A 23,878-nucleotide genomic window follows, 5' to 3' on the forward strand; every position below is an offset into this window, starting at 1 on the left:
CTCCCAGATCTACGTTGGGGGCTGCCCTGGACGGAACTTGCAACAGATGATGTCTCTGCCTGCTCACGTCCATGCATGTCCCTAAGGGTTTGTGAGAGCTCAGTGAGCACACGGCGCACAGCGGCAAGTTCAGCACATACGTCTTTGGACGTTGCATGCAGTTCCCCCCTCAGGCTCTCGGTGCTTCTCTCCATTTGTACTCTCAGGCTCTCGGTGCTTCTCTCCATTTGTGCCCTTAGTGTCTCTGTACTTCTCTCCATTTCTGCCCTAAGTGTCTCAGTAGATGTTTCTATGGCTGCCTTAGTACCCCCACATTCATCAGCATGGTCCTTGAGGAGCGTGGCCAGTTGCTGCTGTTGCACGATCACCTGGTCGAGGGACTGTTGCCTCTGCTTGGCCATGGCCATTTGCGGTGGTGTCACAGAGGGGCTGATCACCTCATGTTGCCTTGACACAGGGCTTGTGGGGGATGGCCAGTCGTCGTCTTGTGGGTGCCCCTGCGTGGTATCCTCATGGTGTACGGGATGAAACAAACAGGGGGATTGAGACAGGTCATGGATGGATCCTACATCGACATCACCGTTTTCTGTGTCGGAGCATGCTGCCATTAATGCAGTGTCACCTATGGTGCTGCTGCCACCAGAAGCAGTGCCTTCTGTGGCATCCATTGGGGGGACCTGTGGTGGTGCTGTTGTGGGCATGCTGGCTGCTGGGGTGCCTGTTGAAGTCCCCTCCTGTGTGCTGCCACTTGATTTGTGCTGCTGCCGTGTCTTGATCCGTGCAGCTGAGGTGGAGGGTCTTTGGCCGTTGGTCTTGGCCCTCTTTGCAGGTGTGCTGGTAGGGATGTCCTGGAGCTCGTCGTTTGAATCGGACCCTGTGGTGGAGTAAAGGAGGGCGAGCGTTATTAATGGGTCTGTGGAAATTGGAAATTGGAATGGCAATGTATCATTTTTGTGTGGATTGAGGATGCAGTTGTTTTGCAGCCTGCAGTTAGGGTGTGCCTGCTGCACGTGTAGAGGGTGTTTTTAGGATTTTTAATTATTTATGTATTTAATGTGACTGTTAAAGTGCGATATCAGGCCAATGTATGTGGACGTTCTCCTGGACATGTGTTTCTGTTGCACTATGTGGACACATGGTACTTCACATGATTGGACATTGTGGATTTAGCATTGTTTTATTTGGGCCACCTACCTGATTCTTCGGATGTCTGCACTCCTTTCTCCATCCCTCCGACTCCCTCTATACTCTCCATTCCAATGGTGGAGGCACAGATTTCTTCCCAGGGGGTCAACTTGATGGGTGATTCCGATCCTCCCCCGGTAGCTGTGGCAATGTTACGGTTGGCGGATAGTATGCTCCATACGCGTATCCGCAAGTCGTCCCATCGCTTTCTGCATTGCTGTGGGTTGCGGGGTGCGGTCCCCACCGCACTTACCCGCTGTGCCACCAGGGCCCATATGGCCTTCTTGTTCGCAAGTGCCGTCCTGGTCATTTGCGTCGAGAAGACGACGGCAGCATTCTCCTGGAGGGTCTCTGTGAGAAGTGGACCTGCCGCTTGCGGTCGCACGCTTTTTTCGCTACTTTTCCCATTTTTATTGTTTTCACTAGGGTGGATGACGGGTTGGGATGTGTCTCAGGGCAGTATATTTTTAATGGTTGCGTGGGAATTCTGATTTTATAGGTGTACGGCATGCTGTTTCCCATTCCGGGTCCATGTTTTTAGTTCCGTTTCCGTATATTTACGGTCACTGTATTTTCCGATTGCCGCTCATTACGGTGACCGCTATGATGGGTGGCGGAATTGCACCTAGGGCGCCGTACGACGGCGGTGAGGGGCGTTTTGGGGACATTTCCGCCATCGCGGACTTTGCACTTCCGCCATGGCGTAGTGCTCGTGCCCGATGGGTCAGAATTAGCCGCACTTTACTCCGTCGTGCAATGGCGGAAATGCTATTTACGCTATGGAGGTCAGGTCAGTTACTTTCCGCCAGGGTCGTAATGAGGGCCGCTGTCTATTAAGCAGGAAATGAGCACCGTCGTTACTAATCTGCTCCATAAGGAGGGACTGTCCCCTAACTGGAACGTGTTTTGAATGTTGATCAGCACGTAATGAACCAGGATCAGATTCCTTTGGATTACATCTTAATAGATCCAGACCCAAAATCTTACATCTCCTGTCTTCTAGTATTGGATAAGCCAGGGACAAAGGAACCAATCTGCTATTAATTGAACTAGCTGACTGACACGAGTATCCATCCAGCCAGTATAAAGGGACAGACCCGGTTCTTTAAAATTACATCTTGGTTGCTCTGGCCCCGAGATCTTATATCTCCTCTGTTGTAAAATCATAAAGACTGGGGACAATGTAACCAATATATTATGAATCAACTCCACCACACTGGCAGAACTTGTTGCCACCCCCAGAAGCCCCCTTGGTTCCATCAAACATCCCCTATCACCAGTATGTGGCTACGTCAGACCTGTATTTAATTGTGATGGGATGGTGGTTCTAAATTCTGTAGTTATACGTGCCTGTGCTAGATGACTCTCCTTGGCCTCAACACTGTCTACGGTGACATTCAGCGTGTCCCCGGAGTTCCCCACAAAAGCAGAGGGCAATGAGGAATATTTTTGCTCAGGCAGATGACACAGCATATTATTGACCAGTTGGGGGCAATGGCACATAACACATGCACCGCTAATACTTGGTTTAGTTAACTTGTCCACAACATAGTATATTTCCTTTTCCCCAGATTCCAGTCCTGTACTGGCATGCACCTTTAAGATGCTCAAGTCTAACAACTCTTTCTCCAACAACACTTTTTTGCCAATGGGTTTCAGAAAATGCGTAATTGAATAATTCCCCAATGAATGATTTTTACCTTTCCTTTTACCCTTCTGTTTTTTTTAACTTGGACAAGGAGTTGTCAGACTTCATCCCTATTTCCTCGGATGCAGGCTGATAAACATCCCTGTCGCAAACGTTTCATCTGTCTATGCAATGTCCTCACATAAATTCCGGCGGAGATGCCTAAGGAAATTCCTTTATTTATTTATTTATGTTTGCATTTTATTTTCAGCGCACATAAACCGTAGGTATCTAGGCACTAGTTTCCTTGTGGAAGGACAGGCTATTTATAACGTGCTAGTTTTTTCTTTTTTCTTCCCTCTCCACCCCCAAGCGGGGGTTTGGGATTCGAACATGTGTTTGCCCAGTGTGGTTTTGCTTCCAAGAACAGTGCGTTTCCACAGAGATATCCTCCTTGATCCCTTGTTTTTATTCTTGGTGGATATTTTAATCTTTTTGGACTTCTTCAGCTGCTGGTCAAACCCCCGGATAATTACAATATTTCCCCGAACCTGATTAGACTGCATACTCTGACCTTCAACTTTCGAATCAACAATCGTTTGTAAGGTATTTCAATCAGGCACACACCCAAGTCTCGCCTAGCATGTAGTGCGCAATGAAACCCTAATTTTATTTTTGTCTATCAGTTCAATATTCTGAATGATATACCACTCATATCACACCCTTTTCAAAATACCCCCAGGTCACACTGAACCAGGAATCAGGCCAATTTGGAAAGGTAAATATGTATTTATTTATTTTAATATTCAAATCACACATAGGTTTAATATAGATATATCTGGGGCAGCAATCACCCAAAGAGAGACAATACAATTCAGAAATAAGCAAAGCAATTAAATTCACTATAATGAGGCAAAATAGAAAACACAGGAACAAAAAACCCCAGTTTGTTTTGCACCCAGATAGCGTTTAGGTTAATGTTACCCCTGCAAAGTTTTGTTGAAATACAAATGAGCAATCCTACACCAATGTGAGTACCACGCAGGTTTTCAGGAAGCAAATACAATGTCTAGAGTTATAGGCCATCCTCCCTCCCACACAAGAGAGAAAATCTTATTTTGGCAAACGACACTTTGAAAATGACAGGTGAAAATGGCTTTATGAAATACTGCAAAAGGGTGCAAAATTGCTTAAATGGATAGAAATTCTAAGAAAGCAACACTAATCAGGTCATAACATACATGGGTTGTAATATAAACAACAATATCAACTTCAGATCAGGATGGGATGGAAAAGCACTTTGAAATGGGGAAATGACACGTGTACTTTGGCTAAGATTGCAAATTCATGGCAAACTTCTACTATGCAATATTGAAGAAATACGGGTCAAATACACTGTTCTGCAATGCAGGTTTTAATTGTGCAGATAGCTAAGGTATCAGTGAGAGTTGAAATTTCGTTTCTATCTTTAAAGCTGAAGGAGTTATAGAGGTTTTAGTGAAAGGCGTTTTTGCAAAATAGGTGCGAAAATGGAAACAGAAATGCGCTTTTGAAAATGACCGATGGGTGTGCTTACACTATATTATGACTATGAAAAAGAGAATGCCAAATATGGATCTTACAATCACATGATCAGCGTAACCTGTCTCATTTTGGATACTCTACTTCTTCCTAGGATTTACTTTAGTTATTCAAAATCACTAGGGAGTTATGGTTTTGGAACACAGGTAAGACAATCAGCGCGAGAGAGATTCTAACAATACTGGAGTTCTGAATTAAAGATGGGATGGGTTGAGATAGGGATAATACAATGCAGATATACTATGGGTCACTGTTCTTCCTATTTATACTTACAGTCCCTTGTGATTAAATTGGGCCGTCAGCTTTGGTCATTGGGTGGATCAGGTCTGCCGGCAGCAGGGCACCTCTGGAGGGATTTGGATCAGCGGTGCTTTTCTGATTAATTTTGGACTGCACCTCAGACTGGATTTGGAAGGGCCCCTTCTGGTTACTGGACCCGGTAGATAGCAGGATGCAAGTTTTCAGCAGGCCCGCCCTAATGGTAGCTGGTAGCAAGCCAAGCTGAATCAGAATTAAATGCCTTCAAGTTTGGGATGTTTGCAATTGGGTCAGGCTAGCAATACATTTGCAATGCTAGAGTCTGGCTTCTGCAAAGAAATCTGGATCTTTCAAGAATTCTGGAGTCAGCTACAAGTTGAAGAGTTCTGGAATAAGGTGCTGCGCGGTCATCTGGATGGGTTCTGGAAGCAGGGCGTTCTGGAAGCAGTCTCTCTATGTGTAGACATACTCCTATATTTGTCCATTACAAATTTTATGACATGGGCAGAACTTCAAAACACACCCCCATGGTTGTAAGTGGCTGCAGGCATGTGCTTAGTTTTGGTTGGTAGCTTGAATAGAGCTGTCATCTTATGACAGAATTTAGGAACACCCACCTGGATTTTTACCCAAAACATACTTTTGCACAAATGTAAATTTCTTCCATTATGTACCCCATAGAATTAACACACATATTTCATATTTGATTGTCTACATCCACATTCAATCCCCATCTTTGTGAGAGCTGTATTGATCATTCTATGTATTTTTCCAATTTTACCCATAACACTTTGGATTAATTGTTTCTAATTTGATACATCTCTGGGCGCTTATCAGTGGATTGTGTAGATACAATTGTAAGTTTGCAACATTATTATTTTTGCCACAATCAAACATTTTTCATAACTTTGGTTCCTTACATGGTACGAATTTCCTTAAAGTCTTCAAATCACAAGGCTGAAATTAGTTTAATGTCTATCAAGTTTCAGATTTATCCCTCTGTAGGTTGTTCAGTTAAAGATTTTTCAATTTTTAATCAACATAAGGCTTTCCCAGCAAAGTCCTCCGGTGTAACCTCCCCCTTCCAGGCAGCAGCTGTCCAGTCCTTTGACTTTCACTGAGAAACCTCCTTCATATCCTGACCCTCCTTGCAGAGGTCAATGCATCAGCCTGTCCTTTGTTCTTTGGTCAGCCAGCAGACGAATGTCTAATGTGGCCCCACTGTGTGGCTTGTTGGGATTATGCGGGAACCATTAACAGCCAGATGTCAGTTTTCCCAGGCCAGGCTGTCAGATCAGAATTACATTGTAGATTGGTCCCAGGCTGGGCCCCTTGAAATCAAAGTCTTTTCATTTCCCATATAAAATATAAACACAGCTTATAAAGGATTTAAACATTTTCGAATTAGCCCTTCACAAACATGCTTGAAATAGTGGATTTTGCAATTTTTCAGGACAAAGAAAGTACATTTAAGCTGGGTTTAACAGCCAATTTCTTTAGGCAACTGTCAGGCAGTGATGACTGGATTCCTCTGACTGCCTGGAGAATCCATGGTTTCAGCACCCTTTTGCTTCCAATAATTCACTGGAAAGATGACATCGTTTAGTGGTAAAACAGCACTTTGAAGGATGCCATTGATTAGTGAGCTGTGTTTAAGGGCATTTTCGGATTTTAGCCCTTTCTGTGGCCTTTGTTCAGATGACAGGTGACAGATGACAGCAGTGATTCCTGTTTTTACACCAACTTTGCCTGTGTGTGTGGCAGGGTGTGCAGCTCTTTTGGTGGTTTATGAACTCTGCACAATTCTGCAGATTCAGTGTGCACAGGGGTTATTGCTTCAATCTTTGGCAGTTTTCTTTCCCCATTGGCAAAGGGGTACAGTGTGGCACAGTGCCGTGGATAGAAATACTCCACATACCTCCTCCGTCAACTCCCTTGTGACATCCGGTCGTGGGGGAGTTGGGCAAGTGGTATTATTTTTCTTTCTGTCCATGTGAAAAATCAGCTTGCTTCTCTCATCAGCGGTAGATGCGACACACTCTCCTTGCTGGTTCTGGTTGGGGGTGTGGATGACACTCCGCGGTCTTGGTTCTTTTTCCGGTCCCCGAGGACTCTTCATTGGTAATTAGCTGAGTTTTAGTTCCAGTGCTAGAAAACAGAACATAGCATGGTTATGGACATTTTCCCACTACTACTCCCTGATGGTGTAGTGGGGCAGATGCATGTATAGAATACAATTTACAATATTCCCGCCTATATTTAATACAGGTCTTAACACTCTTTCCTGGTACATACTCAATGAACCTTTACTAATTCTTTTATGTCTCCGGATTGTCCCCTTCTGGGTTTCCGGTCAGCTCCTATATTTGTCTCAAAGTATGCCTGGGATGGCAACTCTTTAGCTGGTTTATGTGGACCCACTTGTCTTCCCCTTCTGTCAAATTGACCTTGGGGATGTGGATTCTGTAGGCGACTGGTGAGATTCTGTCCACAATTTCAAAAGGACCCCGCCAACCTGGGAGCAATTTGCACCCTTTAGCTTGTTCCTTTGGAAATTGTACAAGTAGACCCGGCCTTCTACTTGATATTCCTTTTTAGTTGTTTTAAGGTCATAGTGGGAAGGTCATAGTGGGTCTTCATACTGTCTGCAGATCTTTCTAGATTCCGCTGAGAATATGCAAAAGCATGTTGAAGTTGTTTTCTCAGATTCTCAACATACTCATGAGCTGTGGAGGCATTTATCAAGGTCTGCTCTGGGATAGCACCATCCTTCGTCCAGTCATCAGCTCAAATGGAGACATTTTTGTTGCAGAGGAAGGGGTAGATCTGATGGCCATCAGGACAAGGGGTAATTGAATGTCCTAACTTGGCCCAGAATCTGCCACAAACCTTTTTAATATGCTCACAATAGTTTTATTGTACCTCTCAACCCCACCACTAGAGGACTCCGGTATGCAAAGTGTAGTTTCCTTTTTACCCAAGTATCTCCCACATCTTTGTCATCACTTCACTAGTGAAGTGACTACCTCAGTCTGACTCAATCCTTTGGGGGTAGTCCAAAACACGAGAAGATGTGATTGATAATCAGGGCAGCTGCTGTTTCTGCCTTGCAATTTGGGGCCGGGAAACATTCCACCCATTTAGTAAACAAGCATGTTACGGTTAACATGTACTTGTTCCCCCTAGAGGAGCGAATCATGGGCCCGAAAAAATCGACTTGCAAATCTGATCAAGGCAGTGTCATCCCCATCTTTTGGAGGGCAGCACAGTGTGTGAGTGATGTTGGCTGAAATTGTGCACACACAAGACACCCCTTCAAGTATTGGTCGAGGTCCTGCACCATGTGTGGCCAGTATGCAACCTCTCGTAAGATTTCTAATGTTGTATGAAACCCCAGATGGGTGGCTGTGGCAGCATCATGGGTGTGACTTAGTATCAGGCTTCGGGATGAGGTGGGGACCACCCACTGTTCATGGCCAGTTATGGATATCCTTACCAACAAACCGTCTTGGATTCGGTACATTTTTGGACATTTCATCAACACTCTGAGGTCCTGTTTCCCAAAGCAATCGGTATCCGTCAGGGGAAAGTTCTCAGTTTCCTCAATGTGTTAATAAAACCTACCAATTATTGGATCCCTTTTTTGAGACATAATGAAATCAGCATCTGGGGTATCCTTACTCTACTGGGCAGTTGAGAGTTCATTGTGAGCATTTGTCTGGGACCTAGTGATAGAAGTGACCTGGATTTCCCCCAACAAGAATTCGATCTCAAGTAGATCCCCTTGGATGGCTTCAGTTTAGGCCAGCTGATCAGCTAAGTCATTTCCAGTTTTGTCTGGTCCTTCTACTTTAGAATGACCCTTGATCTTTTTCCAGTAGATGGTCATCCCATTCGGGGTGACCAGATCATCAATATTCTGTATTAATTTTCCATCTTTTAGTGGTTTATTGTTAGCACATAGCATGCCTCTGATTTTCCAATTAACCAGGTGCTCCACAAACCCGTTCCGTACATAATCTGAATCAGTGATTATGACCAGTTCGTGGAGTTGGTGTAGGACAGCAGTGAGGATGGCTTGATGCACAGCCATCAGCTCTGCCACTTGACTACTACGGGGACCAATTTTATTCCCAAGCGGAGGGCTCTGGGGCATACTTCACCCATGCATTCACCACGCCGACCACAAGTTCCTTTTCCCCGTTGTTGTCAACATGGTAGGAGCACCCATCCACATAGACAGTCGGCAATCCCTCACAATTGTCTTTTTCATAGACTTTGTGCGGGGAATTCAGGTACGTCTCTATGTTGTCCTGGATTTTGAGACTTTCGTCCTCGGGACAGTTTTCTCTGGCACAATCATGCAAGTCAGCCAGATCTTGCGCGAGGGGACTCTTCTTGTTTTGGCCATATCTGACCTCCAAAGGAAAGCCTTGCATTGACAGAATCCAGAAAGTAATTTGGGAATTACTCACATTTCTGGCCCAGATTCTGTCACTTTGAAGATATTGCAGAGGCTGGTGTGGTGTCTCCACTATGATGTGTTCCCCCTGGATAAACGGTTGGTAATTCTTCAATGCCCACACCGTTGCCAGGAGTGCCTTCTCACACTCGGTGAATTTTTCCTCCACAGAGGATAAAGTCTTACTCGCCTAGGAGATTACTTTATTGACCTTGTTATGCTTTTGGTATAATACTGCAGTCAAGCATGTATTTGAGAACCCTGTCTCCAAGAAAGACTCCTTGAGTTTGACAGGGTAAGTTAGGCAAGGCACTTGTGAAAGGCTTCTTTTGAGTTGTTTTACTGCCTCGGCTTGTTCAGGACCCCACTCCCACTTGACCCCCCCTTCAACAGATGGATGAGGGGTCTTGTGATCTCTACATAATCCTCAATTAACTTTCTACTGTAATTAGTCAGCCCAGGGAGGATCCTTAGCTCCCGCAGAGTTGTGGGGTCTTTTAGTTTCTGGAGTGCTTCTACTTTCTTTTCCTGGGGGACAGAGGCCCTTAGGAGTTATCTCATGCCCCAAGAAGTTGACATGGGTCCTGCACCACTGTGCCTTTTAGAAAGATAGTTTTGCTCAGGCAGCCCTCAACTGTGTCAGAACATAACGGATCTCCGCTATTTGTTCCTCCACAGTTGTGCTTTTGATAAGAACATCATCTACATAGGCCAGGTTACCCCTTTCACCCAAGTCGGGCATGGCCTTATGTAAAAAGATATTAAATTCATTGCCGGAGTTGATGTATCCAAAGGGAGTCCGGGTCCAAGTGTACTGCTGCCCCCCAAAGATAAAGGCCAACTTGTATTGGTCCTCCCTACTGACAGGTACAGTCCAGTACCCATTGGTCAGGTCAATGGCAGTGTATACCTTTGACCCCTGGATCTGGGCCAGCCCTTGGTCTATGTAGGGAAGAGGCCAGTCTGAAGTGTGGACCCGTTTGTTTAGCTCCCTTAGGTCAGCACATAGTCTTCACTGGCCGTTTGGTTTCAAAATCCCCAGCACCGGATTATTGAAGGTGCTGTGGACTGGACAAATTATCCCACTGGACTCAAGGTTCTTAATTATTTCTGTAAGGGACTCCATGGATGCGAGCGGCAAGCGATATTGCTTCACAAACACTGGAGTCATGCCAGGGTCTGTGGGAATTGTTGTTGTGTGGATTTCGGTGCGGCCACAGTCATATGAGTCCACCATAAAGAGATCCTGAAAATCTAAGAAAACGTGTTTCAATTTTTGCTTTTGCTCCAGAGTCTCACAGGCATCAGCTAGGTTGACTCTCTCTTCAACCATTTGCCTGAAGCCCAGACAGACTTCTGGTTTGGCTATCTCAGCAGCCTCCTCCAGCTTGGTGGAGAAGTCTCTGGTTACAGTACTGACTTGGACTGATGGCTTCAGGTTGTGAAGGCAGACCTGGAGGACCTGAAAGATCACCTCATCCCTCCTGAAGTCACAGGTCACTTCTTCCTTATCATAACGGCAGGAAGAGTACACAAAGAAATTACCCCCATGCCGGGTGAAGATCCTCTTTGGTGTTGTGTCATTGACGCTCTCACTGTCAAAACAGTCATTGGGGATTGGTCCTACCAGTTCATTACCTACATCTATGGAAAAATGTCGGTCATCAACCACCATTCCAATAATGGTGCCTGCGCCCAGAGTGGTACTCCTAAGGTCACTGTTATCCACCACTATTGGAATAGTGTTGTGTTCTCTATTGAGTAGTGGTGTTGGGTTTAAACCCAACCCTTGCTGTTGGAAATGGGCATTGAGGTGAACATATGCGTCAGGATTTTGCAGTTTCTGTCCTCTTTTAAATTTTTATTTAAGTGTGAATTGTCGGGTCCATTCTGGGATGGTGACTTCCTCTCCAATCTGAACTTCAACTGCATATGGCAACAATTGAGCTGACCGAAATTCTTTCTCTGGGTCATCAAAGTCCATGGGATTACCTGCTAATCGGGACCAGGCTTTAAAGTTTATTAGGTCCAAACTAATGGCAAAGCGATTGAGAATGTCACTGCCTAAATAAAATGCAGCAGGGACATCTTGCACGACCCAACAATTATGGACTATGCTCTTATTGCGTATGGACATTTTAAGCATACACCTGCTAGGCAGGAGATGTTTGGAACTGGATGTTTCCAGGTCCATTTCCCATTTGTCCATCAATTTAAATGTGGGAATGGCTGGATCTTTTGGGAGTTTTCAGAACATGGCCTCGCTGATGAAGCTCTTACCGTTGTTCACACACACTCGGGCGAGAACAGAGACCTTCCCCCCATTTAACTGAATAGGGATGAACAACTGTTCTCCAATTTTCTGAATGTCAGCCAAGTTTTGAGCTGATTTCTCATCATTTTGGACTATAGGAGTGGGTTTTCTGATTGTGAATTGTTATAGAATTTCACAGTATTTCCTTCCAGTGTGGAATGCCACTCTAGACTGGAAGGAAGGTTGATTTTCAGAAATAGAGAGGACTTCCCATCACCAGTTTGTTGTCCTACTACTGCAATTACTGTCACATCAGGGATTTGGCTGTTTTGAAGATGGAATTCAATTTGGTCAGGTTTTTGTTCAACCATGTGGCATGTGCCATTTAGACTAACATGGTTGATGCTATGTTTTCATTTTATTGGTCGGGTAGTCTGGGTCCAGAGGACCTTGTTTACACAATCTATTAGGGGAGACAATCTACGCAGGATGTCATTCCCCAGTAAACAGGGTGTGCCCTCTGGAGTCACAACTATGACCGGGCGTTTCACCTTGCATCGCCCAATTTTAATGTCTAAATCCACAGTCCTCTCGACAGGAATTTCCTTCCCATCGAAGTTCTGAAGTTGTCCAGGACGAGGGGTGAGAGGGATTTGGTATCTCTCCCCCTTCCTGAATTCAGCTGATCCAAGGCCCTTTTTGACAGAAGGGTGGCTTCGGATCCAGTGTCCACCAGTGCCAAAAAGGTACATTGCCCCTGTATTTGGACCGGGTATTAAATCTTCCCTCCTTTTCCTTAAGGGGGCAAAGATAATGCGCATTTTGGGCCAATTGGTGGGTTAACTTCTTTACTTTTGATTCTGACAGAGGGTTAGTTTGGGAAAGATTTTGTTTGGGATCTTGGGAACCTGTAAGACAAAGGTGACTGTTGGATATTGGGGTAGTTTTGGGCTCCTCTGGTCCTGATTCTGGGCTGCCCGCCCCCCCCCCCCCTTTTTGGAGGCAATCACCAAAATTGGTTTGGGCAAGATGATTTCCTGGCTTGTCTATCTGGGGTTCAATGATGGGCAGTTTCAACTCCATCCCCACATCTACCCAGTCTGGATTAGGATCTCTCGGGACCAATTTTTATTTGGGAGGAGTTCCCCCATGCCTGAAGGAGAAGATCATTTTCCCAGAATCCTCTGAGGATCCCCCTCCTTCAAATTGGAATATTCTAACTTCCTCCACAAAATGGGTCTTTTAAAACCCATTATTTCTCCTACCCGCCCTCTGTTCCTTAGGTTGCAGACTTTCGGAGGCAGGAGATTTTGGTTCCGGTTCCAGGGTTTCCAGGAGCTTTTCACAAGTGAGGAAGGAAGCTTCCTCTAAGGCTTTACACCCCCCTTGCCCTTGTGCCTCCTTCCTTGGAACCGGTGGATTTTCTGGGTGCTCTCCCCGTCATTGCTCTGGAGTACCTGACCCTTGGTTTGAAGGGTTCAGGGCCGCCATGTTCCTCTGAGGGTTCTGCTGAGCCCTCAACATACTACCCAGATCCTGTGACAAGTTCTGGACCTGGCGCTCCAGTTGGGACACCCACTCTGGTCTGGGGATCTCTGGTCCATCCTTAGTTGATCATGGGAAGGGTAACTGTCCCTTCTCCCATAATACCCTTGGTTGGGATAGTTCTGGTACCCCTCCACCCTTGGCCTCCCCTCTCCCGGATTGGGCTGTCTGGGCTCAGGAAAGTGGGGAAAGAAAGAAGGGTTGTATTGGGGGTTGATGTTTGGCGGGTACCGGGGAAAGAATCTCAACCCGGCATTTGGGGGATTACTGCCCTCCTGGGGGAAGTTAGGAGGGAAGTTTCCTGGGTTGGCAGCTGCCTGGTTGGATCCCCCCCCTTGGGCGGAGGCAGTCCACACATAGCCCAGGATGGGTCTGCTGCCCTTGTAACAGGGGCTGATAGAGTCAGGGGAGTTAGGGGTCCCATTTGTGGGGTTACCTCCCTGACTACCTGTTTGTGATTGGCCCGAGGGCCTTCTGGGTCTTTGATTACGAGGATTTTGCACAGGAATATTTTTAGGACCCCCATCTCCAGATCTAAAATGGGGGAAACCTTCACCTCTGCCACCTTAGCAACAGCAGGGGTGTTGCTTGGTTTGGGATTTTTATTTGTACTTTTATTCTCTACCAGTTTCTGCACTTCATAAATGCGAGTTGCCTGTTCAATGACCCAGTCTAGTGACCTCTTCTCACTCATGAAAGTCCCTCACCAGCTTGGTCATGATGTATTTAGGGAGTGCATGAAAGAAGGTATTAATGAACTCCCTACTGTCTGTGCGCACCCTCCTGCTGGTCTGCTCAAAGGCACGTTTTAACTCTTGTACAAATTCTTGTGGGGCCTTATCTTCCCCACATTTCAGGTTGTAGGCCACCTTGCGGGCCTCTTGAGGGTTCCTATGTATGGAGAAATGCTTTAAGATGGCTGCTCTAAAGGTGGATCATCTTGAGTGTTTCTGATCCTCCAGCCCTGCAAAGAAGCTGAAGTATTCAGGGGAAAATGTCCATTTGACATATTGCATGCAACTCTGGCTATCACTCAAATGGAAAGTATCCATCCTTTGCTTGTATAACTCGAGATGCTCCCAAACTGAATATTTGGCATTTTTATGATAGGGATTTATGATGTTCCTAATGGCCTTGATTTGTTTTGGGGATCTTTCAGTAGGGCCCTCTTAATTCTGTTGGCATTTTCAGTCTTAGTCACCCTTGTCCACTCATCCTCTGACTCAGAGACACTGCTACAGGAGGTGGCTATCTTATCCTCTAGGCTGTCCCTGATACTGCAAGCTTGGGAATGGCTTGCAGAATGTGGGGGCCTAGTCTCTTGAGACTTGTGGCGCTCAGAAGAGTCTTCTGACTCTCCCTTGCTGCCTGGATTGGCTGAGTCCCCCCCGCCACTGGAGTCTCCCTGATCAGGGAGGCTAGCCCTAACATTTAGGAATCTGTACAGCGATACCCACCCATCCATCTCTGGGAGGCGGTGACCTGTCAGTCCCATATTTCCAATTCTACTGAAGTCTACCATCCCCGTGGCCCTTGGTTCATATGAGCCAGTGGACATGAGGGTGGCAGAATCCATGGAACTGAAGGGATTAAAGTCCCTGATGACAAGGGGTCCTGAGGTTATGCTCAGGGGTTTCTATGTCCCTATTTACCTCACCTATTTCAGCCCCTATCCCCTGGTGACATGCCAAAATCTGACCCTTTTGCTCCTCTATTAAGGCCTTACTGGTCTCAATGATTTGCTCCTGCACAGCTATCTGTTTGTGGAGCCTGCCATTCTTTTCACAGAGAGCCTCATTGTCTCTCTGTGCTTCCTGCCTGGATTGGAAATACTGGCCAAGTTCTTCTGCAGGAGACTCGCCTCCTGAGTTTGGTCATTATTGGTCTGAGTGTTCTTTTCCAGAGCATCCTCCACCCGCCTGGTGTGCTCTAGTAGCTTTTCATATTCAGTTTTAATTTCACTAAACTCCTGAAGGGCCAGCTTTCTTTTCTCTAACTTAGTTTTTAATTGGCTGACTTCCTGGCCTAAGGCATCCCTCTCCCGATTTAGAGTGCCCCTCTGTTCAGCCAGGTCATCCCTCTGTTTTTTAAATGCACTAGATTTCTAGCGCTCCTCATCAAGTTCCTCTTGAGAGTGGATGCATTTAAACATTTATTTATTGTTTTCCTTTTTTAATTTGTCTATGCGGTCTTGTAGGAAAACTAACTGTTCTGCGCAGACTCTGTTAAAAGTTAATTGCTGCTCCAGCTTTTGTTGACTCTGTTGCAAGGAGTCAACCCTTTCCTGACATTCTTTTTGCAGTGTCTGTACTTGTCTATTTTGTTCTTCATTCTCTTGCTGTAAGAGAGTCAGATCTTCTTTTAGTATGGTGATATACTGCCTAGCCTCTGTTTCTGATTCTTGGCTATTCTGGAGCTGTCGCTCTGCAGAGTCCAGATTAGTCTGGATTTTCTGCAGTGCTTCCCCTTGTTTCTTTGCCAGAAGTATATTGTCTGCATGCTTTTCCTGTATTATTCCTATTTGGAGGTACAGGTAGTCCGCTATTTTGGCAATTTTACACTGCTCCTCTTTTATTTTTGGGGCCATGTGCAGTTCGCTAAGTGCTTGATGTAATGGACCCTTATCCTGCCATTTATCTAGATCTATTTCAGTGACTTGTTCTTTTATTTCCTGTAGCCATACCTGTTCATCCTGTTCTGGCCACTCACCCCTGACAAACAGTTTGTGGAGGAAGTGTTCCCTAGCAATATTAATCTCTACTGGGATCGCCATCTCAGAAATATCAATTTCATTATGGCTTATTTCAGGGTTAATTTACTTTTGAAAACAGGCCCAATTCTTTTCAGTATTTCTTTTGAGGGGTGCTTGTACAGCGTAGCACAGTATGCCAACCCGGCAAGGTGTCTGTACCCTGCAGGCTAGTATGCTGTGTTGGACTGTCACGAGTGGTAAGTCAAATTCAGGATCGCGGCACGAGAACCAAGCTGTAAGGGATTTCAATCAGGCACACACCCAAGTATCGCCTAGCATGTAGTGCACAATGAAACACTTATTTTATTTTTGTCTATAAGTTCAATATTCTGAATGATATACCACTCATATCACACCCTTCTCACAATAACCCCCAGGTCACACTGAACCAGGAATCAGGCTAATTTGGAAAGCTAAATATTTATTTATTTATTTATTTTAATATTCAAATCACACATAGGTTTAATATAGATATATGTGGGGCAGCAATCACCCAAAGGATGACGATACAATTCAGAAATAAGCAAAGCAATTGAATTCACTTATAAGGAGGCAAAATATAAAACACAGGAAAAAAAACATTTGTTTTGCACCCAGATAGCGTTTAGGTTAATGTTCCCCCTGCAAAGTTTTGTTGAATTACAAATGAGCAATGCTATGCCAATGTGAGTACCCTGCAGGTGTTCAGGAATGAAATACAATGTCTAGAGTTATAGGCCATCGTCCCTCCCACACAAGAGAGAAAACCTTACTTTGGCAAACGACACTTAGAAAATGACAGGTGAAAATGGCTTTGTGAAATACTGCAAAGGGATGCAAAATCGCTTAAATGGATAGAAATTCTAAGAAAGCAACACTACTCAGGTCCTAACATAAATGGGCTGTTATATAAAAAACAATATACAATTCAGATCAGGATGGGATGGAAAAGAACTTTGAAATGGGGAAATGACACGTGTACTTTGGCTAAAATTAGAAATTCACGGCAAACCTTTACTATGCGATATTGAAGAAATACGGGTCAGATACACTGTTCTGTGATGAGTTTTTTAGTTGTGGAGATCCCTAAGGTATCAGTGAGAGTTGCAAATTTGTTTCTATCTTTAAAATTGAAGAAGTTATAGAGGTTTTAGTGAGAGGCATTTATGCAAAATAGGCGTGAAAATGGAAACATAAATGCACTTTTGAATATGACAGATGGGTTTGCTTACACTATATTATGACTATGAAAAAGAGAATGCCACATATGGATCTTACAGTCACGTGATCAGTGTAACCTGTCCCGTTGTGGATACTCTACTTCTTCCTGGGATTTACTTTAGTTATTCTGAATTAAAGATGGGATAGGTTGAGACAGGGATAATACAATGCAGATATACTATGAGTCACTGATCTTCCTATTTATACTTACAGTCCCTTGTTATTAAATTGGACCGTCAGCTCTGGTCATTGGGTGGATCCGGTCTACCAGCAGCAAGGCAACTCTGGAGGGATTTGGATCAGCAGTGCGGTTCTGGTCAATTTTGGACTGCACCTCAGACTGGATTTGGAAGGGCCCCCTCTGGTTACTGGACCAGGCAGATAGGAGGATGCAATTATTTAGCAGGCCCGCCTTAATGGTAGCAAGCCAAGCTGAATCAGAATTAAATCTCTTCAAGTTTGGGATGTTTGCAATTGGGTCAGGCTAGCAATAGGTTTGCAATGCTAGAGTCTGGCTTCTGCAAAGAAACATGGATCTTTCAAGAATTCTGGAATCAGCTACAAGCTGAATATTTCTGGAATAAGGTGCTGTGCGGACATCTGGATGGGTTCTGGAAGCAGAGCGTTCTGGAAGCAGTCTCTCTATGTGTAGTCAAACTCCTACATTTATCCATTCCAAATTTTAATGCATGGGCAGAACTTCAAAACACACCCCCATGGTTGTGTGGCTGCAGGCATGTGCTTTGTTTTGGCTGGCAGCTTGAACAGAGCTGTCATCTTATGACAGGATTTAGGAACTCTAACCTGGATTTTTACTCAAAACATACTTTTGCACAAATGTACATTTCTATCATGATGTACCCTCATAAAATTATTGGACACACATATTTCATATTTGATTGTCTACATCCACATTCAATCCCCATCTTTGTGAGAGCTGTATTGATCATTCTATGGATTTTTCTCAATTTCACCCATGACACTTTGGATTAATCGTTTCTAATTTGATACATCTCTGGGCGCTTATCAGTGGATTGTGTACATACAATTGTAAGTTTGCGACATTAATAGTTTTACCACAATCAAACATTTTTCACAACTTTGGTCCCTTACATGATACAAATTTCCTTAATGTCTTCAAATCACAAGGCTGAAAGTAGTTTAATGTCTATCAAATTTCAGATGTATCCCTCTGTAGGTTGTTCAGTTAAAGAGTTTTCAATTTTTAATCAATATAAGGCTTTCACAGCAAAGTCCTCCGGTGTAACCTCCCCTTTCCAGGCAGCAGCTGTCCAGTCCTTTGAAGTTCACTGAGAAACCTCCTTCACATCCTGTCCCTCTTTGCAGAGGTCAATGCATCAGCCTGTCCTTTGTTCTTTGGTCAGCCAGCAGACGAATGTCTAATGTGGCCCCATTGTGTGGCTTGTTGGGATTATGCAGGACCCATTAACAGCCATTAGCCTTCCTGTTTTCAAGGAAGTGTTTAGCAGAGATGTCAGTTTTCCCAGGCCAGGCTGTCAGATCAGAATTACATTTTGGATTGGTCCCAGACTGGGCCCCTTGACATTAAAGTCTTTTCATTTTCCATATAAAATATAAACACAGTTTATAACGGATTTAAACATTTTAACAGAATTAGCCCTTCACAAACATGCTTGATAGTGGATTTTGCAATTTTTCAGGACAAAGAAAGTACATTTAAGCTGGGTATAACAGCCAATTTCTTTAAGCAGCTTTCAGGCAGTGGTGCCTGGATTCCTCTGAGTGCCTGGAGAATCCATGGTTTCAGCACCCTTTTCCTTCAAATAATTCACTGGATAGATGACAGAATTTAGCGCCAAAACAGCATTTTGAAGGATGCCATTGTTTAGAGAGCTATGTTTAAGGGAAATTTCGGATTTTAGCCCTTTGGTGGCCTCGTTTCAAATGACAGGTGACAGATGACAGCAGTGATTCCTGTTTTCACACCAACTTTGCCTGTGTGTGTGGCAGGGTGTGCAGCTCTTTTGGTGGTTTATGAACTCTGTGCAATTTTGCAGATTCGGTGTGCACAGGGGTTATTGCCTCCATTTGAGGCAGTTTTCTTTCCCCATTGGCAAAGGGGTACAGTGTGGTGCAGTGGCATGGCTAAAAATACTCCACACGTTATATCAGATGGGGAAATGAACTTTGGAGGAGAAACTTCCACAGCCAGTCGATCTCTGTCCTCCTACAATCTCATCCACCATCCTAACAACAGTGACAGCAAAGGTCTGATGTATATGATTTTCATTACCCACATCTTCAGTCATAACCACATTAATGGCAACCCCATCATTCTCCACCACTAAACCCAATCTTTATACCATTTGCAAAACGGGAAGGCAATGGTCCAACACCACCAACAAGGTTGGTGAACCCCCCACAGGGCTGTTAGCCTGTTCACTCAACACATCAGTCTTTGCAAAGGGTACCACATTGTTTACAATTTTAGTCTTAACAGAAATATTCTCACTGAGGACCCCAGCCCCCAAGTCAATTTTAGGAAATCTTGCCGTAGTCATGATGAAGTCCTCTAGAAAATATATTGTTGCTTACAATTCCTTCAGAACTTGCCTAACTTCATGGACTTCAAATTGTAAGGTGCTGTGACCCTTATCCATAGAGTCTAAAATTCAGGACAAAACTGGAAAAGAAAAAAACATCAACTAAATCTTCACTATTAGTTTTAGATTGACCAATGACATGCATCGTGTCCATCCCAGAACTGCTTTGCTGTTCTTCAGACTGAGTTTGGGTTGAGCAACAGATCCTTTCTGACGCCTGCTTAATAGGAGCCTCCCATTCACCAGCCACTATACCGTCCTTGGGGGCTGATTCCCCCCCGATGAGAGTAATGGTATGATGAAGGCAAATCCCACACTGGCACCTGTGCATTTTCAGGATGTAATGACAGACAAACTTGCTTTTCTAATTCCCTAGAAACAGTAGGTGCTAACATAGACACATCAGATTAAATCTCTGATCTCACAATTATTGAGATCGTTTGAATTCAAATGTTCCAGGGAACAGGAGGCCGCTGGAGTACGTCGCGATCCGTTAACGGAATAGTCAACCATATCCACTGACATCTGCAGAGTTGGAGGATAATCTTTAACCTGCACTTCCCTAAATATTTCCCCTCTCCGCTGACAATTTAAGCAAAAGAGTATGGAAGAAACTCTTTGTTCCATGTTTTAATAGTCACCACTGTTCCATCCAGATAAATCATTTCAATCGGAGCATCGTTCGTTTGGAGAACCGCAGTCATAAAGGTTAAAGCATCACTTGTACAAGTATCCAAACAGTCAGACTCCCTCGAAGTAAGTCTCTGACACGGCATACTAGATCAAAGAGTGTATGTCATACACTGTTCCAGAGCAGGCGGAATGTATCACACAAGAAGTATGGTAACATGGCGCAATAGGCTGCCACAAAGACCCCAAGTTCCAAAACGTAAGATTGCCCCTAGAGTGCTCCGGCCAAGAATTTACCCCACCTGGGCTACTTGTCCACATGCCAACAAGCACAACGCAGCACAATAACAGTCAGTCCATTAGGCGAGATTGAGAAACAGCAAAAGTTAACTTACTCGCCCTTAGATGGAAAACGAATGCAGTTCTGTGGGGGAGGCTGGTACACCAACGGGAGTGAACGCAGCTTTCAAGTTGAGGTGCCCAGCTGAATCACAGTCAGCACCAAGTAGTGTCACGTTCACTTACTGTTAGTCACATCCACATACTGACAGGAGAAAAAGGTGCTTCTCATATCACGCCACTTAGACACATCGATGGGTGCAGGGCTCAGTGGGAAATGTAAGCACACAGGTCCTCGACAGCAAACTCTGTGAACTTATTTGGAAACCCTGCCGAACACCGCCAAACACTTCTGCAGCACTTTCTTGCACTTCACAGGATTTCTCCTATTTAAATGGGCATGATACGGTAAGTTTAAAGGGTCAAGCTCCTTGAATTGCCCAAAAACAAACCAGCTGCAGATAGAAGCTCCTTCAGTAACAGCCAAACACTTCTGCAGCACTTCGTGGAATTTCTCCCATTTAAATGGGTACGATGCATTAAGTTTAAAGGGTCAAGCTCTTTGAATTGCCCAAAAACAAACCAGCTGCAGATGGAACCTCCTTCAATAACAGCCAAACACTTCTGCTGCACTTCGTGAGTTTTTTCCTATTCAAATGCATTTGATGCAGTAAGTTTAAAGGGCTAAGCTCCTTGAATTGCCCAAAAATTAAACCGTTGCTGATAGAGCCTCCTTCAGTCACTGCCAAACACTTCTGCAGTACTTCACTGCACTTTGTGGCATTAGACAAGTCTGATATATGAAAGTCTCATCAAAGCAGGTTCTCCCCTGCTCATCCACAACTATCAATGACCACATAGACACCCTTGCTCCAGCCTTGGCCGATTTCTGAAATCACTCCTTTACCACTGGAACTTTCCCCTCCCCCTAACACTCTCTTGTGCACCCTCTTCTAAAGAAACCCTCAGCCGATCTTTCCTCTCCGACTAACTATTGCCCGATCTCCATCACACCTTTCTTGGCAAAACTCTTGGAAAAGCTGCCCATCTCCCAGCTTGATCTACTTACTGAATCTGTTGGTTGCCTCCATGACCACTAGTCTGACTTCAGAGCAGCCAGAAGCACAGAAACCACACTGCTGAACACTGTGACAACTTGCTCTCCAATCTTGACTCTAATCTACCTTCTGTCCTCATTCTCCTTGATCTATCCTCTGCTTTTGACACGGTCAACCATGCCATCCTGCTCAATCGTCTCCGGGACAACCTTGGTATTACAGGTCAACCCCTAGCCTGGGTGACCTCCTTTATCACAGACCGACACTCTCAAGTCCAACTGGGGTCTTTCCTCTCTTCTATCTCTCTCTCTCTACTTGTGGTGTTCCCCAGGGGTCTAACCTATCTCCCTGGCTATTCAACCACTACCTGGCACCTCTTGCTCACCGCATCACTACTTTCTGCTTCAAATTTCAATGTTATGCAGATGACACTCAGCTCTCTTGCAGGGTCCCCTCAGCCACCTGTGCTTCTTTTCTCATACCAGACTGTATGGCCGCAATTCAAGAATGATGTGCCACCAATGATCTATGCCTTAATGTCAGTAAGACTGAGATCCTCCTCTTTGGGACACCCACTCCTTCCCTCTCTCTCTCTGGCCACCCATTCTGGGCCCTCTATACTGCCCATTTCCTGTGAGGCTAAGAACCTTGGTGTCATCTTCGACTCCACCCTCTCCTTCTCTCCTCACATAGCTGACATCTCTAAGAAGTCAAAGTATCAGCTTCACCTCCTCAGAGGTATTCTTCCCACTTCTCAGAGAAGCTCACTGTCTCCAGAGCTCTGGTCCTCTCTAGGCTGGACTAGTGCAACTGCCTCTTTCTTAATAGTCCTGCCTCTACTCTTCAACCTTTACAACTTATCCAGAACAGGACTGGAAGATTTGTCCTTGGCCTCAAACCCAGGGATTGTATCTCTCCAGTTGTGAAATCTCTTCACTGGTTCCCCGTGGCTGCAAGGATCAAGTTCAAGACCCTCTGCATCGTCCACAAGGCTTTCTGGAGCATGGCACTGCTCTACCTCCAACTTTCTATTCCAAAACATCTTCCTTCTCAAGCTCTCCACTCATCCACCTTCAACTCTCTGAGGTTCAGACACTTCCTGAAGCAGAGACTTGGGGGAAGATATATCTCCTCTGCTGGGGCATCCCTCTGCAACAGCATCCCAGCATCTCTCAAACTTGAGCAGAGCCACCTCCGGTTCCGGAAGCAGCTCAAGACCTTCCTTTTTGCTTCTGCTTTCTCTCTTCCTCTTCCCTGCTGATGTACCTGACTGTTCCACGCACTGGTCACCCTATGAACTCGGGCCCAGGCTGGTGCATGTCCAGTTGCCCTTGCACTGTCTGCGGGCTCCCTAGCACTTAAGGGTCTGTATCTGCAACCCTACAGTCCCTTCTCTCTGCACTTATGAGCCACCCGCTGGCTGCACTTGTGAGTTAACTGCACTTCCCCCTTCCCCTCCCCCCTGGCACTTCTTCCCTTCCCTCTTCCATGCACTAACGTGATCTGAATGACACAAGGCCTAGTAAGATCATAATTTTGTCCTCCCTTTGTTTTGTTTCCCCCTACTTGTCTTGTTGCACCTAGAAACACTTGTGTACAGGCGCGTTATAAATGGCATATCATATCATATTGTATCATATCATATCATATCATATCATATCATATCATATCATTTCTCCTATGTAAATGGGCGTGATGCAGTACGTTTAAAGGGGCACACTCCTTGAATTGCCCAAAAATTAAACAGCTACTATAGAACCTCCTTCAGTCACCGTCAAACACTTCTGCAGCACTTTGCTGCACTTCGCAGGATTTTCCTATTGAAATAGGAATGATGCAGTATGTTTAAAGGGGCAAGCTCATTGAATTGCTGAAAAATGAACCAGCTGCAGATAGAACCTCCTTCAATCACCGCCAAACACTTCTCTTTGACATGGTTTTCTTTTGAAGATTATTCTCATTTATCATTTTTCTAATGCATGTTTTCTAATAGAAATACAGAAAGCTCAATTCAGGGTGCTTGATAGGAATATGTTGCTTCATCAAATGTGATACATTGATGAACAACACATAGCTCGATTTCAAATATATGAAAGGTAAAAAACAGATGGGATTAATAGTAAAGTGATAAAAATGCTATAATAGTAATAATTTAGCATTTATGTAGTGCTACGAACCCTCAGGTATCTGAGCGCTGCTTATTATTACCCACGGTGTTTGGTGCTCATTTATTGACCTCGGAAGGATGAAAGGCTGAGTTTGGCCCTGCCGGGATTCGGACCTGCGTCAGCAGGCTCTGCACAGATGTCAAAGCGAGCGCTCGTCTCGTTGTACTATCGGACCGGCTGTATGAGGGAGGTGTGCAGAAGGGAAATGGAACCCACTCCCATAAAGGACAGGGA

The sequence above is a fragment of the Ambystoma mexicanum genome, chromosome 7p (genome assembly GCF_040938575.1).
Source record: "Ambystoma mexicanum isolate Mex_15411 chromosome 7p, UKY_AmexF1_1, whole genome shotgun sequence".
NCBI lineage: Eukaryota > Metazoa > Chordata > Amphibia > Caudata > Ambystomatidae > Ambystoma > Ambystoma mexicanum.